Source organism: Macaca nemestrina, chromosome 14 (genome assembly GCF_043159975.1).
Source record: "Macaca nemestrina isolate mMacNem1 chromosome 14, mMacNem.hap1, whole genome shotgun sequence".
Taxonomy (NCBI): Eukaryota; Metazoa; Chordata; class Mammalia; order Primates; family Cercopithecidae; genus Macaca; species Macaca nemestrina.
Genome location: NC_092138.1, coordinates 110,163,548 through 110,179,594, shown reverse-complemented (window position 1 = coordinate 110,179,594; position 16,047 = coordinate 110,163,548).

Here is a 16,047-nt window from a genome sequence, read left to right as displayed (position 1 = left end):
TTATTCAGTCCAAGGAAAGTAAGGGTTAAGTGAAAAACACAAGCTTTTCACTGCTGCAAGCAAGGCTCTAGACAGGTCGTGGTGACCTAGCCTGTAGAAATCAGCTCCAGACACCCCCCGAGCAAGGTTAAAAGAAGAAAAACAAATTCTTTTACTGTCTCTCATGTACTGAACTATTAGTTATGACCATGTTTGCTAATGGTTGTATTTAGTAAGATTTGCAAAGTTCCTGTTGTTCTTTCGATGTAGCTGCTAGGCCACTGGCTATGCAAAGCCACAGGTTAGCCCCAGGTCAGCAGTTATGCTATGGATTACGTGACTTGTCTTTGTAAAATTCACTGCCTTTGTTTTGCTCTTAGATGCTAGCCTATGTAAGCTAAAATCTGTTTTTGTTCAATGCTCAGCTTTTTGGATGTGAATCCACTGAGCCCGTGCGCACCTTAATAACCATCCTCCTATATTCAACCATATTGGTCTCTCCAGTCCTCTGTTTCCTGCAACAGTGGTGGTGGATGCTTGTAATCCCAGCTACTTGGGAGGCTGAAGCAGGAGAATCACTTGAACCTTGAACCCAGGAGGCAGAGGCTGCAGTGAGCCAATATCATGCCACTGCACTCCAGCCTGGGCAACAGAGCAAGACATCGTCTCAAAAAAAAAAAAAAAAAAAAAAAAAAAATTGAGAATTGTCATAAAAAGCTCCATCACTGCCAAGTTTCTTGGTGGCCCCTGTATACAATCATCCCTCCTTTCCCATTCCCATTCCCTCTCCACGCCCTCCTGCCTCCACTCCAAGCAGTCACTGGTCTGCTTTCTGTCACTGTAGATTAACTGCATTTTCCAGAATTTTACATAAATGACATCGTGCAGGCTGTGCTCTTTCTCTGTCTGGTTTTTTTCACTTAGCCTAAATTTTTTTTTTTTTTTTTTTTTTTTTTTTTTTTTTTTTTTTTTTTTTTTTTTTTTTTTTTTGTGACAGTCTCACTCAGTCGCCCGGGCTGGAGTGCAGTGGCATTATCTCGGCTCACTGCAAGCTCCGCCTCCTGGGTTCACGCCATTCTCCTGCCTCAGCCTCCCGAGTAGCTGGGACTACAGGCGCCGGCCACTATTCCCGGCTAATTTTTTTTGTATTTTTAGTAGAGATGGGGTTTCACCATGTTAGCCAGGATGGTCTTTATCTCCTGATCTCGTGATCCGCCCGTCTTGGCCTCCCAAAGTGCTGGGATTACAGGCGTGAGCCACCGCGTCCGGCCTTTGCTTGTTTTGCTTTGTTTGAGATAGAGTCTTGCTCTGTTACCCAGGCTGGGGTGCAGTGACATGATCACAGTTTAATGCAGCCTTGACCTCCTGGGCTCAAACTGACGTCTCACCTCTCAGCCTCTGAGTAGCTGGGACCACAGGTGTGCACCACCACCCCTGGCTACTTTTTGTATTTTTTTGTAGAGGCAGCATTTTGCCATGTTGCCCAGGCTGGTCTTGAGCTCCTGGGCTCAAGCCATTCACCCGCCTCAGCCTCCCAAAGTGCTGGGATTACAGGTGTGAGCCACCATGCCCAGCCTATTTCTTTTCTTTTAGAGACAGCGTCTTAGCATTGTTGCCCAGGCTGGAGTGCAGTGGTGCCATCATAGGTCACCGCAGCCTTGAACTCCTGGGCTCAAGAGATTCTCCCCTCATGCCTCCCGAGTAGCTGGGATTATAGGTGTCCACTACCATGCCCAGCTAAGCTATCTGTGTATTTTCTTTGATGAAGTGTCTACTCTATTTGAATTGTCTTCTTCTTACTAAGTGTTAAGAATTCTTCATATTTGGTTGGTTAATTACTATTGGGTTAAAATAAAAGAATTATTTTTATATCTGGTTACAAGTTCTCTGTCAGATATATTTTTCACAAATATTTTCTCCCAGTCTGTTTGCCTGCTTGCTTTCTTTCTTTCTTTCTTTCTTTCTTTCTTTCTTTCTTTCTTTCTTTCTTTCTTTCTTTCTTTCTTTCTTTTTCTTTCTTTCTCTCTTTCTTTCTTTTTTTTTTTTTTTTTTCTGAGACAGAGTCTCACTCTATTGGCCAGGCTGGAGTGCAGTGGCATGATCTTGGCTCACTGCAACCACTGCCTCCAAGGTTGAAGCAATTCTCCTGCCATAGACTCCCGAGTAGTTGGGATTACAGGTGTCCATCACCATGCCTGGCTAATTTTTAGTAGGGACAGGGTTTCACCATGTTGGTCAGGCTGGTCTCAAACTCCTGACCTCAGGTGATCGATCACCTGCCTCGGCCTCCCAGGGATTACCTGGGATTACAGGTGTGAGCCACCGCACCCGGCTGCCTTTCCATTTTTCTAGCAAGCTCCACAGACAGTGGAGTCTGAGAATCTCTCTTCAATGACAAACAGTGCAAATTAAAACAACAGCGAGGGGGTGGCCTATTGGAATAGCAAAGACAAAAAAGAGGGTCCAGAGGCATTAGTGGTGATAAAGGGTGGGGGCAGCATTCCTCAGACTCTGTTAGAAGGGGTATAAATTGGTATAAAAATCCCAGGAGGACAATTTGCTGATGGCGTCTCAAAAAATCTTTAGATGCAAGGTTCTTTGACTCAGTACGTTCAGTTCAGTTCCAGAAATTTTTCCTGAAAAAATAAGCAAGAACAGTAGGTTGTCTGTCCAGGATCTTCAGTCCTGGGGGTTGTGCTGAGGGGGGTGCTGCAGACGTACTTGGCTGGCCGTCCTTGGGATCTTGGTGCTCTGTTCCTGGGAGGCTCAGGGCCCTTTTGCCGTCAAGCATGGGTGGAAGGCTCAGAGGGTCTGGGAGGTCATTGGGGTTGGAATTCGATCCGTCCCCAGCAGAGTGGGTGGAGGAAGGTGTGTGCAGGTCTCACTCTATCGCGTCCAGAGTCCAGATGCACTGTGGCCCTGGTCTGGCCATGAGAGGGCTCTGGGATTCAGGTTCTAACCAGCTACCACCAGTGCAAACTGGGAACTGGGGACAGGGCTGACACAGCTTCCTGGACCCTAAGAAGGGACAACCCTTTGCTCTTCAAGCACCAATAATTTCCCTGGGACTCAGGGAGCTGGGGCTTTGGCCAAGGTCTGGCCAGCTCTGCTGAGGACTGGTGTGAGAGGGGATCTGGGAGCCTGGAGACCTGGGTTCTAGATTACATCCTGCCCTGTTGTGCCATTTAGGGCAATCCACCTCCCCTTCCTAGGCACCAGTTTCCCTAGCTGGGCAGTGAAGGAGGTAGATCAGAGACTCAGTTCCCTCTGGCCCCTCCAGGGGGATTGAAAGCACAGGTGCTAGAACTAGCTAGACCCGAGGCCTGATTCTAGCTCCTTCCCTTCCCTTCCCTTCCCTTCTCCCCTCCCCTTCCCCTCCCCTCCCCTCCCCTTCCCCTCCCTTCCCTTCCCTTCCCCTCCCCTCCCCTCCTCTCTTCTCTTCTGATGAATTATTGCCCTGTCTCCCAGGCTGGAGTGTAATGGCTCAATCTCAGCTCACTGCAACCTCTGTCTCCTGGGTTCAAGCAATTCTCCTGCCTCAGCCTCCCGACTAGCTGGGATTACAGGCACCCACCACCATGCCCCGCTAATTTTTGTATTTTTAATAGAGACGGGGCTTCACCATGTTGGCCAGGATGGTCTTGAACTCCTGACCTCAGATGATCCACCCGCCTCAGCTCCACAAAGTGCTGGGATTACAGGCGTGAGCCACAGCGCCTGGACACTTTTTTTTTTTTTTTTTTTTTTTTGAGATGGAGTTTCACTCTTGTTGCCCAGGCTGGAGTGCAATGGTGAGATCTTGGCTCACTGCAACCTTCACCTACTGGGTTCAAGCGATTCTCCTTCCTCAGCCTCCTGAATAGCTGGGATTACAGGCGCACTCCACCACACCCGGCTACTTTTTGTATTTTTAGTAGAGACAAGGTTTTCACCATGTTGGTCAGGCTAGTCTCGAACTCTTGACCTCAGTGATCCACCCAGCTCAGCCTCCCAAAGTGCTGGGATTACAGGCATGAGCCACTGCACCCAGCCAGCTCCATCGCTCTCTGTGACTCAGTTTCTTTCTCAACTTAAAGCCCCGCAGTGGCTCCTCACTGCACTTTTGGAAAAGGCTGTGTGTGATCTCTGTTCCTTCCTACCTCTCTGGTTCCAGTTCGTGCCACATTGCCCTCATCCATCAGACCCCAGCCACACTGGCCGCACTGCCTTTCAATGCAGGGGGCCCTAAACTCCTCCTCCAGTCCCAGCGCTGTCGTGAATACTCTTGCCTCTGCCTTCCCTGTTTCTCTGACTCTCACTGGAGAGCTCCTATTCATTCATCACAGCTCAGATGCAACTTCCTCAGGGCAACCCTCTGTGACTCCAGACACAATCACTCCTATGGCTGACCCCTTTCATAGCACAACTGCGATCATTAAACTATTATTATTATTATTATTATTTGAGACAGAGTCTCACTCTGTCGTGCCCAGGGTGGAGTGCAGTGGCGGGATCTCGACTCACTGCAGCGTCCACCTCCCGGGTTCAAGTGATTTTCCTGCGTCAGCCTCCCGAGTAGCTGGGATTACAGGTGCCCGCCACCACGCCCGGCTAATTTTTTGTATTTTTAGTAGAGATGGGGTTTCACTATGTTGGCCAGGCTGGACTCGAATTCTTGACCTCTGGTGATCTGCCTGCTTTGGCCTCCTAAAGTGCTGGGATTACAGGTGTGGGCCACCCCAGCCGGCCTCATTAAACAATTTTATCTGCAAGATTGTTTGATGTCTTCTCCCCTGTGGCTCCCTGAGATCCCTGAGAACAGGGCTGAGGCGGTCTTGTTTGGGGCTGTGTCTCTTACCCCTTGCACAGGATTGGCATAGAATAGGTGCCTGTTTCAGGAAAAACCCTCTCAAACCACCACAACAGTCATCAACATAGAAGACTTCTGTGACCAAATGTCTGGGGGGGTTTCCCCATGCACCAAGCATCAGACACTAGGTCTGTGTCCTCCAATCCAATTCACACACTGTCTACCTGGAGATAGCATCAGATCCCACAGGTTGGAGGATCAGTCCCCAAGACTACCCACCACCCCCACTTCAGACACCAGCAGCAAGTTCAGGCCTCTGGAACTTCTTTTTTTTTTTTTTTTTTTTTTTTGAGACGGAGTCTCACGCTGTTGCCCAGGCTGGAGTGCAGTGGCGCGATCTCGGCTCACTGCAAGCTCCGCCTCCTGGGTTCACGCCATTCTCCTGCCTCAGCCTCCTGAGTAGCTAGGACTACAGGCGCCCGCCATCGCGCCCGGCTAATTTTTTGTATTTTTAGTAGAGACGGGGTTTCACTGTGGTCTCGATCTCCTGATCTTGTGATCCGCCCGCCTCGGCCTCCCAAAGTGCTGGGATTACAGGCTTGAGCCACCGCGCCCGGCCAGGCCTCTGGAACTTCTGACTGACAGGCTTCAAGTTGGGGTTCCCACGACTCCCTCTTTGGGTTCGATTACTTTGTGGGAGTGGCTCACGGAACTCAGGGAAATGTGTTTAGTGGTTTATTATAAAGGATATTGCAAAGGATATGGATGAAGAGACGCACAGGGTGAGATATGGGGGAAGGAGCGTAGAGCTTCCATGCTCTCCCCTGGCAGCCGCCCTCCGGGAACCTCAGCATGGTCAGTTACGCGGAAGCTCTTACAACCTAGTTCTCTCGGGTTTTTATGGAAGCTTCAGGATGCTGTCATTCCTTCACCCAGGGTGTGAGGTGGTCTTAAAATCCAAGATCAGAAGGGGCAAAGTGGTTCATGCCTGAAATCCCAACACTTTGAGAGGCCAAGGCAGGAGGATCATTTGCTTCCAGGAGTTCAAGACCAGCCTGGGCAACTTAGTAAGACCTCATCTCTACAAAAAACAACAAATTAGCCGGGCATGGTGGAGTGTACCTGTAGTCCCAGCTCCTCAGGAGGCTGAAGTGGGAGGATCACTTGAGCCCCGGAGGTGGAGGCTGCAGTGAGCCTTGATTGCACCACTGCACTCCAGCCCGGGTGACAGAGTAAAATCCTGTCTAAAAAAGAGTCCTGGCTTAAGGCAGGTGAAAGGAAGGCAGGAAAAGGTTAGAGGGATTCTGTTTCTTGAGGCCTCACACACCTAACATTATAACAAAATAGTGCCCTAGTACTTTTGAAGAAGGTACCGCTGACAGCATCTTTCATTCACTCTCAGATGTGCTTCCCCCACTTCCCATGTTACCATTTCTAAAATCAAGACATATTTTGTGATTGTTGTGATTGGTTGGCATCTATGCCATCTGCCTCAATGCTTGCACGTGTGCATCGATGCATGCAGCTTGAAAGGACACTGGGGACAGCAGTGGTGTGCTCTGAAGAAAGGCTGCGTTTCCTGAGCTCTTGATGACACTGAGGACAAGATTGTCTGGAAAAGCACAGACTCAACAGCTCTGAATGAAAAATTGACCCGGGAAAGTCAGACTCTGCATGTGGAGTGTTAGGAACACCTTTGCTAAATTACCTTGATTGAACTTGATTGAAAATTCCTTTTTATTTATTTACTTAACTTTTTTTTTTTTTTTTTTTTTTTTTTTTTAGGCTGGGCATGGTGGCTCACGCCTGTAATCCCAGGACTTTCAAAGGCCGAGGTGGGTGGATCACCTGAGGTTAGGAGTTTGAGACCAGCCTGGCCAACATGGCAAAACCCCATCTCTACTAAAAATTAGCTGGGTGTGGTAGCATATGCCTGTAATCCCAGCTACTCAGGAGGCTGGAGTATGAGAATCACTTGAACCTGGGAGGTGGAGGTTGCAGTGAGCTGTGATCACGCCACTGCACTCCAGTTTGGGCAACAGAGTGAGACGCCATCTTGAAAAGTAATAATATAGCTACTAATTTTTTTTTCTTTTTGAGACAAGGTCTCACTCTGTCACTTAGGCTGGAGTGCAGCGGCACCATGACGGCCCACTGCAGCCTCTACCTCCCCGGGCTCAGGTGATCCTCCCATCTCAGCCTCCCAACTAGATAGTACTACAGGCACATGCTACCATGCCCAGCTAATTTTTGTATTTTTTTAGAGACAAGGTTTTGCCATGTTGCTTGGGCTGGTCTCAAACTCCTGGGCTCAAGTGATTCTCCCACCTCAGCTTCTCAAGTACCTTCGATTACTGACAGGAGCCATCTCATCCAGCAATTTCCTTTTTATGTATTCACAATGTATAGTAGGTGATAAAAACCTGTTTAAGTAAGTTTAAATACCTGTGTGTTTAAGTGCCTTACCTGTTTAAGTAAGTTTAAAAGAGGGCCTTTGATAAGTATAAAATAAAGTTTTGTTTTGTTTTTTTCTGAGACGGAGTCTGGTTCTGTCGCCCAGGCTAGAGTGCAGTTGCGATCTCAGCTCACTGCAAGCTCCACCTCCTGGGTTCACGCCATTCTCCTGCCTCAGCCTCCTGAATAGCTGGGACTACAGGCGCCCGCCACCTCGCCCGGCTAGTTTTTTTGTATTTTTTAGTAGAGACGGGGTTTCACCGTGTTAGCCAGGATGGTCTCGATCTCCTGACCTCGTGATCCGCCTGTCTCGGCCTCCCAAAGTGCTGGGATTACAGGCTTGAGCCACCGCGCCCGGCCAGTGATCTTTTGTTTTAAGTGTAGTGTATGTAATGATCAGGTCAGGGTATTTGCGGTATCCATCACCTTGAGTATTTATCATTTCTATGTGTTGGGAACAATTTAAGTCCTCTCTTCTAGCTATTTTGAAATATACAATACATTGTTGTTATCTGCAGTCACTCTACTCTGCTGTGAACAACAGAAGTTACACCTTTCATCTAACAACTGCATTTGTATCCGTTATGAAAGGGTGTTATATTGATTCAATACTATGATGTAGTTCCTGCCTTAAACGGCTGTGGTGCAGATCAGTGCAGAGGCTCATGCAGGGCGCAGAGCTCTGGCCCCTGCATACCAGGTGTGATCCATGAATGGGCGTCTTCCCAGCCAGCAGTTTCTGGAATCGGGGGCTTGAAGCCATGTGGCATGTTGTTCTCAGTATATCCTGTAGGTGGTGCTAGATAACCAAAGTCAGGCACAGCCCTGGGCACAGACAGCCCTGAGTTTCAGGCTCTGGGTGGGAACGGTGAGGCTGGAGGGAGATGGCTGGAAGGTTCTGGCCCTGGGGGGAGAAGGCTCTTCCTCCACCCCAGGGAGAGGACGTGGCTGGTTCTACCAGCCTGTCTAGCCCGGAGATGGCTCTGGTGCAGGGAGAAAGTTCAGGAACAGAAGGCAGGGGCCCATTCTGCCTGGGCAAGCTGTGCGATTCTGGCCCCCTCCTTTTCTTGGCCTTAATCTCCCTGCCATGCAGTGGGATCATGGGAGCCTGCTCAGCCTGGGCCCTGATAGTCAAGGCTCTGAGGGGGCCAGACAGCCTAGACCTGCCCTGCCCAAGAGGCAGCCAGGAGCCCTGGGACAGACCTCTCCCTATCAGACTGTGCCACCTCCCCTGAGATCATGACATTCCCTTACTCCCTAGATGGGGAAACTGAGGCCCAAAAGGATTAAGTGACTTTCCAAAGGCTATACAACTGAGAGGTTGGAGCCAGGGGTGAAAGCTGGAACTCCTAGCTCCTTCTGCCACGTCCTTGGGTCAGAAGCAGGTGCAAGGCAGGGTGGGAGAGAATTCTCCCCTGAAGAAAATGAGCTGAGAGAAATTCCTTGTTAAGATGAGGGGGTAATCATACATGCCTAATATATCTTCCTACTAAAACCATGAAAAATATTTTTATTTATTTATTTATTTATTTATTTATTTATCACCCAGGCTGGAGTGCAGTGGCACGATCTCAGCTCACCACAACTTTCTGGGTTCCAGCGATTCTCCTGCTTCAGCCTCCCAAGTAGCTGAGATTACAGGCACCTGCCACCATGCCTGGCTAATTTTTGTATTTTCAGTAGAGACGGGGTTTCACAGTGTTGGCCAGGCTGGTCTCAAACTTCTGACCTCAAATAATCCTCCTGCCTCAGCCTCCCAAAGTGCTGGGATTACAGGCATGAGCCACCATGCCTGGCCAAGATTTTTTAATTTAATTTTATTTTTTCTCACTCTGTCACCCAAGCTGGAGTCCAGTGGCACAATCTTGGCTTACTGCAACCTCTGCCTCCTGGGTTCAACCTCTGCCTCCTGGCATGAGCCACCATACCTCGCTAATTTTTGTATTTTTAGTAGAGATGGAGTTTCACCATGTTGGCCAGGCTGGTCTTGAACTCCTGACCTCAGGTGATTCTCCCACCACAGCCTCCCAAAGTGCTAGGTTTACAGGCGTGAGGCACCACGCCCGGCCTATTTATTTATTTTTTTATTTTTGAGACAGAGTCTCACTCTGTTGCCCAGGCTGGAGTGCAGTGGCACAATCATGGCTCACTGCAGCCTCAACCTCCCTAGGCTCAGGTGACCCTCCCCCCTCAGCCTCGAGTAGCTGGGGCTAAAGGTGCACACCTCCAGGCCTGGCTAATTTTTGTATTTTGGTAGTTTTACAGTGTTACTCAGGCTGGTCTCCAACTCCTGGGCTCAAGTAATCTGCTCACCTCAGCCTCCCAAAAGTGCTGGTATTATAGGTGTGAGACACCACGTCTGGCCTCATTGTGGTCTTAATGTGTACTCCCCTTATGACTAATAATGTTGAACATCTTTTTCTTTTTTTTTTTTTTGGAGAGAGTCTTGCTATGTCACCCAGGCTGGAGTGCAGTAGCATGATCTCGGCTCACTGCAACTTTCACCTCCCAGATTCAAGCGATTCTCCTGCCTCAGCCCCCGAGTAGCTGGATTACAGGCTTGCACCACCACACCTAGCTAATTTTTGTATTTTTAGTAGAGACGAGGTTTTACCATATTGGCCAGGCTGGTCTCGAACTCCTGACCTTAGGTGATCTGCCTGATCCCAAAGTGCTGGGATTACAGGCATGAGCCACCACGCCCAGCCATTGAACATCTTCTTATGTGCTTATTGGCTATTCATATATCTTCTTTTGTGAAGGAGCTGTTCAAATATTTTACCCATTTTATTTTATTTATTTATTTATTTATTCTGAAACAAGGTCACCCAGGGTGGAGTGCAGTGGCGTGATGACAGCTCACCACAGCCTCGACCTCCTGGGCAATTCTCCTGCCTCAGCCTCCAGAGTAACTAGGACTACAGGGGCGCCACCACACCTGGCTAGTTTTTGTTTGCTTGTTTGTAGTGATAGGGTCTTGCTTTGTTGCTTAAGCTGGTCTCAAACTCCTGGGCTCAAGTGATCCTCCCACCTCCGCCTTCCAAAATGCTGGGATTACAGGCATGCGCTACCACACATAGCCTGACTTTAAAAAATCTTGGCCACAGCTGGGCGCAGTGGCTCACGCCTGTAATCCTAGCACTTTGGAAGGCTGAGGCGGGCAGATCTCTTGAGGTCAGGAGTTTGAAACCAGCCTGGTCGATGTGGTGAAACCCCGTCTCTACTAAAAATAAAAATAAAATAAACTTTAAAAAATTAGCCAGGCATTGTGGCAGGTACCTGTAGTACCAGCTACTTGGGAGGCTGAGGCAGGAGAATCGCGTGAACCCAGGAGGCGGAGGTTGCAGTGAGCTGAGATCATATCACTGCACTCCAGCCTGGGCAACAGAGTGAGACTTGGTCTCAAAAAAAAAATTAATTAATTAATTAAAAATAAATAAATAAATAAAACCATGACTAGGCCAAGCATGGTGGCTCACGCCTGTAATGCTAGTACTTGGGAGGCCAAGGGGGGCAGATCATTTGAGGTCAGGAGTTCAAGACCAGTCTGGCCAACATGGTGAAACCCCATCTCTACTAAAAATACAAAAAAAATGTAGCCAGGTGTGGTGGCGCACGCCTGTAATCCCAGCTGCTTGGGAGGCTGAAGTAGGAGAATTGCTTGAACCCGGGAGCAGAAGTTGCAGTGAGCCAAGATTGCGCCACCGCACTCCAGCCTGGGCGACAGAGCAAGACTTCGTCTCTACATAAATAAATAAATAAATCCATGATGAGCTGCTAGTACACACCCACTAGAAGGGCTAAAATTAAGAAGACTTATGATCTTAAGGGTTGGTGAGGGTGTGGAGCCTCTACGAGTCCCATCTGTTGCCGGGAATGTCAAATGGAAACCACTGGTTTAGTTTCTTTAGTGTTGCTAGAAGGGAATACCTGGGGCTGGGTAATTTATGAAGAAAGGAAGTTTACTTGGCTCACAGTTCTACAGGCTATACAGGAAACATGGTGCTGGCATCTGCATCTGGTGAGGGCCTCAGGGTGCTTCCACTCATGGCAGGAGGCGAGGGGATCCTGCCACATGGTGAGAGGAGGAAGCAGGAGAGAGGAGGAGGTGCCAGGCTCTTTTCAGCAACCAGTTCTCCAGGGAAGCTAAGAGTAAGAACTCACCCCTGCAAGAACTGCACCAAGCAGGCCGGGCGCGGTGGCTCACGCCTATAAATCCCAGCACTTTGGGAGGCAGACAGGCGCAGATCACGAGGTCAGGAGATCAACACCATCCTGGCTAACACAGTGAAACCCCATCTCTACTAAAAATACAAAAAAATTAGCCAAGCGTGGTGGTATGTGCCTGTAGTCCCAGCTACTCGGGAGGCTGAAGCAGGAGAATCCCTTGAACCCGGGAGGCGGAGGTTGCAGTGAGCTGAGATCGTGCCATTGCACTCCAGCCTGGGTGATAGAGCAAGACTTCATCTCAAACAAACAAACAAACCTGCACCAAGCCATTCATGAGGGATCAGCCCCCATGATCCGAACACTTCCCATCAGGTCTCACTTCCAACATCGGAGATTAAATATCAACATGAGACTTGGAGGCGACAAACATCCAGACCATAGAAACCACTTTGGAGGACAATTTTGCAGTTTTGTCTGTTTGCTTGTTTGTTTGTTTGTTTCAGATAGGGTCTCACTCTGTTGCCCAGGCTGGAGTATAGTGGCACAATCACAGCTTACTGCAGCCTCAACCTCCTGGGCTCAAGTGATCCTCCCACCTCACCCTCCTGAGTAGCTGGGGCTACATGCATATGCCGCCACGCCTGGCTAATTTTTGTATTTTTTTGTTGTAGAGACAGAGTCTTGCCATATTGCCCAGGTTAACCTCAAACTCCTGGGCTCAAGAGATTCACTTGCCTCGGCCTCCCAAAGTGCTGAGATTACAGGTATGAGCCATTTGCAGTTCACAAAAAGGTAAAGCCATGGCTGAGTGCGGTGACTCACGCCTGTAATCCCAGCACTTTGGGAGGCTAAGGTGGGCGGATCACCCGAGGTCAGGAGTTCGAGACCAACATGGTGAAACCCCATCTCTATTAAAAACACAAAAATTAACCAGGCATGGTGGCTCAGGCCTGTAGTCCTAGCTACTTGGGCTTGGGAGGCTGAGGCAGGAGAATCACTTGAACCCGGGAGGCTGGGCTGTTGCAGTGAAGTGAGATCGTGCCACTGCACTCCAGCCTAGGTAACAGAGTGAGACTCGGTCTCAAAAAAAAAAAAAAAAAAAAAAAGACTGGGTGCGGTGGCTCATGCCTGTAATCCCAGCACTTTGGGAGGCCGAGGCAGGTGGATCATGAGGTCAGGAGATCAAGACCATCCTGGCTAACACGGTGAAACCCCGTCTCTACTGAAAATACAAAAAATTAGCCGGGCGTGGTGGTGGTTGCCTGTAGTCCCAGCTACTCGGGAGGCTGAGGCAGGAGAATGACGTGAACACGGGAGGCAGAACTTGCAGTGAGCCGAGATAGCGCCACTGCACTCCAGCCTGGGCGACAGAGCAAGACTCCGTCTCAAAAACAAAACAAAACAAAAAACAACAAAAAAAGGGTAAACCCACAAATCTGTTCTTAGGTATTCACCCAAAAGGAAAGAAAACATATGCCTCTCTGAGGCCTTATTCAGTAACGTTCATGGGAGCTTTACTCATAAAAGGTATAAACAACCTCAATACCCAGCCACAGGTGAGTGGTTCAATAAACTGTGGTGTGTCCCTCCCACAATGGGCACCGTAATAGAACACTACTCAGTAATAAAAAGGAGCAAGCTATGGATACACACAAGTAATAGATGAATCTCGAAATAATGATGCTGAGGGAAAAGGAGTCAGAGTACATACCGCATGATTACATTTATGCAAAATTTCAGAAAATGCAAACTCATCTATACTGACAAGTAGACCAGCAGTCGCCGGATGAGGTCGGTGGTCAGGGAGGGCGGGAAGGAAAGGATTAACAATGGGCACGAGGAATTAGTGATGCTGTGGAGATGTTCACCATCTTCATGGTGGTGCTGGATTCCCAGGTGGTCACATTTGTCAAAACTTATCAAACTGTACATTTTATTATTTGTTTATTTATTTATTTTTTGAGACGGAGTATTGCTCTGTAACCCAGGCTGGAGTGATCTCGGCTCACTGCAACCTCTACCTCGTGGGTTCAAGCAATTCTCCTGCCTCAGCTGAGATTACAGGCATGCACAACCACGCCTGGCTAATTTTTTTTTTTTTTTGTATTTTTAGTAGAGACAGGGTTTCCCGGTAGAGACGGGGTTTCACCATGTTGGCCAGGCTGGTCTCAAATTCCTGACCTCAGGTGATCCACCAGCCTTGGCCTCCCAAAGAGCTAGAATTACAGGCTTGAGCCACTGTGCCTGGCCCAAACTGTACATATTAAATATGTGCAGCTTACTGATCATATATCAATAAAGCTGTAATAAAAAGGAATTATTAACTTCAGAAAAAATAGAGTAAGAAAGGAAATAAATGCAATGCTTAGTTATGAAAAATAGTTACCTAAAAAACTTGGCTAGGCAAGGTGGCTCAAGAATGTAATCCTGCACTCCAGCCTGGCAACAGAGCAAGACTCTGGCTCAGAAACAAACAGACAAACAAACAAACAAACAAGTTTATATGAATACCGAAGAGTGATACCTCAGTTTTAAAACTCACTCTTCTCCATAAGGCTGGGCATGGTGTCTCATGCCTGTAATCCTAGCACTTCAGGAAGCTGAGGCAGGAGGTTCGCTTGAGCCCAGGAGTCTGATATCAGCCTGGACAACATGGTGAGACCCTGTCTCTACAAATATATATATGTATGTTTTTTTTTTTTTTTTTTGATATGGAGTTTCACTCTTGTAGCCCAGGTTAGAGTGCAATAGCACAATCTCGGCTCACCTCCTGGGTTCAAGCTATTCTCCTACCTCAGCCTCTCGAGTAGCTGAAATTACAGGCATGCACTACCGTGCCTGGCTAGTTTTTGTATTTTTAGTAGGGATGGGGTTTCTCCATGTTGATCAGGCTGGTCTTGAATTCCTGACCTCAGGTGATCCGCCCGTCTCGGCCTGCCAAAGTGCTGGGATTGCAAGCGTAAGCCACTACGCCCAGCCCCAAAATATATTTTTTTAAAATATATATATATTTTTAAAAAATTTACTGGTCACAGTGGAACGAGCCTGTAGTCCCAGGCTGAGGTAGGACGATTGCTTGAGCCTGGAAGGTTGAGGCTGCAGTGAGCTGTCATCCCATCGCTGCATTCCAGCCTGGGAAACAGAGCAAGACTTTGTCTCTAAAAGGAGAAAAAAAGGGGCTAGGCGCGGTGGCTCACGTCCGTAATCCCAGCACTTTGGGAGGCCGAGGCGGGTGGATCACGAGTTCAGAAGTTCGAGATCAGCCTGGCCAACATCGTGAAGCCCCGTCTCTACTAAAAATACAAAAATTAGCTGGGCGCAGTGGTGTGTGCCTTTAGTCCCAGCTACTCAGGAGGCTGAGGCAGGAGAATCACATGAACCCGGGAGGCAGAGCTTGCAGTGAGCTGAGATCGCACCACTGCACTACAGCCTGGGTGACAGAGCAAGATGCCATCTAAAAAAAAAAAAAAAGAAGAAGAAGGGACCAAATAAAATACATAGAGAAGTGGACAAATCTGAGACGTGACTAATGATTTAGCTCTAAAAGGCCACATGGCTTCCACAGTGGACGAATCCTCTTTCATTGTACTGGGTGGTTGGTAGATAGTGGAGGGTAGATAGGTGACAGGGCTGAAACAAATCTGCCCAAAGATAGCAGCATATGCTTATTATTTAGAAATATAAAATGTGTACGTGCTGGAAAGAAACTGCCCACACAGCCAAAGTGGTTGCTTCTAGGGAGGCGGCGTGGGGAGACTGGGGAGCAGACAGGAAACCAGTGCATGTTATCTGCCTTTAGGGTAAGTTTATTTTGCTTTCCCTGCACGTATGCTATTTTACCAATTCTAAGATGCCAAAGTATTCACATTTTAACGTCTTTCTTTACTTCTTTACTTATGTACTTATTTATTTATTTTTGAGATGGAGTCTCGCTCTGTTGCCCAGGCTGGAGTGCAACCTCCATCTCCTGGGTTCAAGCGATTCTCCTGCCTCAGCCCCCCAAGTAGCTGGGATTACAGGCAACTGCCACCATGCCCAGCTAAGTTTTGTATTTTTTTTAATATACTTTATGTTCTAGGGTACATGTGCACAACGTGCAGGTTTGTTACATATGTATTCATGTGCCATGTTGGTGTGCTGCACCCATTTACTCATCATTTACATTAGGTAAACCTCCTAATGCTATCCCTCCCCCCTCCCCCTACCCCACAACAGGCCCCTGTGTGTGATGTTCCCCTTCCTGTGTCCAAGTGTTCTCATTGTTCAATTCCCACCTATGAGTGAGAACATGCGGTGTTTGGTTTTCTGTTCTTGCGATAGTTTGCTGAGAATGATGGTTTCCAGCTGCATCTATGTCCCTACACAGGACACGAACTCATCCTTTTTTATGGCTGCATAGTATTCCATGGTGTATATGTGCCACATTTTCTTAATCCAGCCTGTCACTGATGGACATTTGGGTTAGTTCCAAGTCTTTGCTATTGTGAAGAGTGCCACAATAAACATACAAGTGCATGTGTCTTTATAGCAGCATGATATATAATCCTTTGGGTATATACCCAGTAATGGGATGGGTGGGATGGCTGGGTCAAATCGTATTTCTAGTTCTAGATCTTTGAAGAATCGCCACACTGTCTTCCACAATGGTTGAACTA